This window comes from Pterocles gutturalis, unplaced genomic scaffold (assembly GCF_000699245.1).
Source record: "Pterocles gutturalis isolate BGI_N339 unplaced genomic scaffold, ASM69924v1 scaffold53772, whole genome shotgun sequence".
In the NCBI taxonomy this organism is placed as follows: domain Eukaryota; kingdom Metazoa; phylum Chordata; class Aves; order Pterocliformes; family Pteroclidae; genus Pterocles; species Pterocles gutturalis.
Genome location: NW_010109746.1, coordinates 11,411 through 14,765, shown reverse-complemented (window position 1 = coordinate 14,765; position 3,355 = coordinate 11,411). Strand labels below are relative to the sequence as shown.

Sequence of the window (3,355 nt, the reverse complement as noted above, 5' to 3'; positions counted from 1 at the left end):
TGGACTTAAAAATTGCTGTCCAAAGAATAAACCTTGAATGGCGTGATGTTACTGAAAAACAAAGTGTCAAACTGGTTCCTAAATGGCATGTGACGGCAAAGCTGACAGCAACTCAGTCAAACATAAAAACAGTCTGCATGGTATTAAGTCCTCCGTCTTTTTATTTCTAGAGCATGAACTCTAAATACGAGATACGTGCTTTTCTTCTTGAGAATTGAGTAGAGTGCTATCTGTGGAAAAATAAATCACTCCTTTGCCTTGTGACTCATCTTTCCAAAAATCAATTACTGAGAAGGTCTAATTCTGAAGTGATGTGTGTGTTTTACAGAACAAGTCCTTCTAGATCAAAATGTTCAGACTCCTCCCCCAAGTCCTTTTTCAATACAAGCTTTCAGTAAGGGGACAAGCTGTAGTAATGGACAAGGTTTTGATTATGGCCTTGGAAATAACAGAGGTATGTTTTTACACTCACATTTTTAAAAATGGTGGTTTTCTTAACTTTGCTTATATTTTTGTTACTCATTTCTTACTCTTTTAGGCACCATCAGATGTCCTCCAAAAGACATAAGCATTAGCGCAATGAATTGCAAGGTGTTCTACAAAACATTTAGTTAATGTTATAATTGCTTTTTTCTCTGCTTTAATTTCACTCAAAGTACTCTGTATATGAAGGATCATCAGAGATGTTTAAATTACACTTGAGGCTTTCTGTAGTGGTAGGCACAAAACGATAATGCAGAAATGAGCATATACTTGTACAAGATATGAAAATGATTGGATTTAGAGTGTGTTTTAAAATGATTGGAAACATTTGTAAACAATTCTCACTTGTCTTGACATTTTTTAAGTGCTGTTAGTGAGATGACAAGGTAAAAGATACCATTTGAAATTTAAGTTGTAAAACTGAAGTTAACTTTCAATCACGTAGATACCAGTTACAAATGCTGTGAAAAAAATAAAACCTTTTTAATTTTACTGACATAAAATAATAGTTTCTTTCAACCATGGTGTATTTTGCTGGCAAGACGTACATATATATATATAAGCCATTGCAATAAACTCAAACTGCATGCCTTCTGTTCATTCATTGATTAGACCTAGAAGATTTAAAAATATGGAAGGGACTTTTGCTGCGGTAGATGTCCTTGCGAAATATTATTTGAAACACACAGCTTTGTTATTCTACTCTTACATTGTTGTCCATGCCACTAGGAACATGGGCCTAAGGTGTGCTATTGTTTTTAACACCAGCATATCTTCTTCATGGTCTCCTAGGTAAAATAACTTGATTTAAGTCTTGTTTTAAAAGAGATGAGGGAAAAATTATTCCTAAATGTTCTAGTCTGTTATTTCATAACATGAAATAGTTTGATATCATTTCACAGTGGTTACTGCATAAAGAAGCAGTTCATACTTGTCCATGCATTGCTATAGGAAACCCTTTATTATTTTTTTTTAAACAAAAGCTGGAAAGGTTGTTTTCCTTTTGTTTTAGAGGCCTTTTTATACAGAACTGCTTTTCCTCGTTCAGCCATACTCATTTCAAAGTAATGGTTGAATCACACAAGTGGAAATGTTTAAGATGTTCACCATGTGAAGCAGTATTACAGCGTGTCTCTCAATGTCAGCTGTGTAATAGTGGAAAAGTGTTATCTATTATTTTTCTGCAGAAGCATGTTAGGAAAATAATTTTTTTTCTGTGTTGTCCAAAGATAAAATCTTGGAGATCGATGTGCTATATTAACAGGAATCCTAGTTTCTGAAGACATTGTAATTCTTTTTACTATATCCTGTCTTAAATGGTTTCTAAGGTGTTTCTTTGGGATATTACAGTTACAGAAAGTTTGGAAGCTACTTCTGGCATTGAATTCCATACCATTTTATAGGCATTATTCTCTCAGCATACCCTCAAGCTGTGATGTTTAGTGTGAGCACCTCAGCTATATGATTTCATTCATTCCATGTGCTGTAATTCCTTCTGAATTGCCCAAGAGTGGAGAGTTGTTGGCAGCTATATTGAAAGAATAACAATATTACTTTTCCAAAAATAGAATTCTTCAGCTGTATCATTACTTTATATAAAGTCTTTTTTGCATTCTCAGGTCTAAGAAGCTTTGAGTTTTGTGGAAAATAACAAACTGAAGTCACAAGCACAATCTATTAGGGAAATTTCTGAATGAAGCAGTTCTTTTGGAGGTGCTTGTTTGATAAAGAACTTCTGTAGGGATACACTAGTTGAAATGAAAATTCAGTCACCTTCTACAAGTGGTCCAAACTGCCGGTCACATGTAAAGATCCTCATGCAATAGGTCTGTGTTTACGTTCCTACCTGCAAGGTAGAAGACATAACTCCCACAGTCATTCTGTTTGATTTAGCTATGTCTTCTCTGTTCCAGTCTTCTACACTTCAGGCAAGTCTTTAATGTTTCTCATGAATGGCCCTACCCACCTCCATATATAATTATTGTGGGCAGATGAATTTCAGCCTTTTCTCAGATGTTCTTCCCTTTAAAATGGAAATAGGCCTGTTGTATTATAAGTGCCTTGTCAAACGTGTCAATCAGTTCTGGGTTATTAAGGTAGGAATGATTGCTGCCCAAGTACTGATTCCAATATTTTTTAGGTATACTGCTTCCAAAACAGTGGAATAAAATTGATTTATTGATACCTGTAGATGATTATTTAGAAAGGTGTTCCAGCTATTTTCTGGTATTTTTGTTCTGTCAATTTTGAAACCAAAATATCAAGAAAATAAGTTCAAAATTTAATGTTGGAGTTCTTGGGTAATATAGGGTTCCTTGCACCCACCAGTCTTTCTGTAATTCCATGAAAAGACAATTCATAAGCACCCAAAAATGTTGTAAATTCTATATCGGCTGCTGATTTTTTTTTGCTAGGATTTCTAGAATGCTGTCAAAATTAGATGAATTTGAAGAATAAAGTGACACTGTTAGGATTTGCTTGGTGATGATTCAAATCTGAGATGCTCTCAAACTCCTGTTGTCTCCCGGCTCATATTACTGAGTATACCTCAAGTTATAAGATGATGTAACTTACTCTGCCTTCTTAGTGTTGGCTTCATGTATTTCTAATGCTCACATAGAGTTTTTTGAGAATTGGCATTCAACTATTTTTAGCATGCTGGTTTTTCGAATGCCTTTGTTTACCTCACAACAAATGTATGTAGTTCTTCAGAAAACCAGTTCCAGTTGCTAAGTGGTACTTATTTTTTTAAAATTATCTTAAATCTGATCTTGAAAAACAGCATGACAGGATACTTTTAAAGATATTTGCAAAAATGAGCAAATATTTACCAAAGCTTTGGCACAGAAATACACTTGCCAAAGCCTAATTA

The 3,355-nt window shown here is 34.3% G+C and overlaps 1 protein-coding gene across 1 annotated transcript in view; it reads left to right on the top strand.

The window, feature by feature from the left end:
* Window positions 1-333: 333 nt before the first annotated feature.
* LOC104461442 (E3 ubiquitin-protein ligase MYCBP2-like) overlaps window positions 334-3,355 on the top strand; it is a gene marked incomplete at its 3' end in the record, with an annotated part of 14,152 nt that continues 11,130 nt past the window's right edge. The window contains exon 1 of the mRNA XM_010073056.1: window positions 334-454. The remainder of the gene's footprint in view (window positions 455-3,355) is intronic.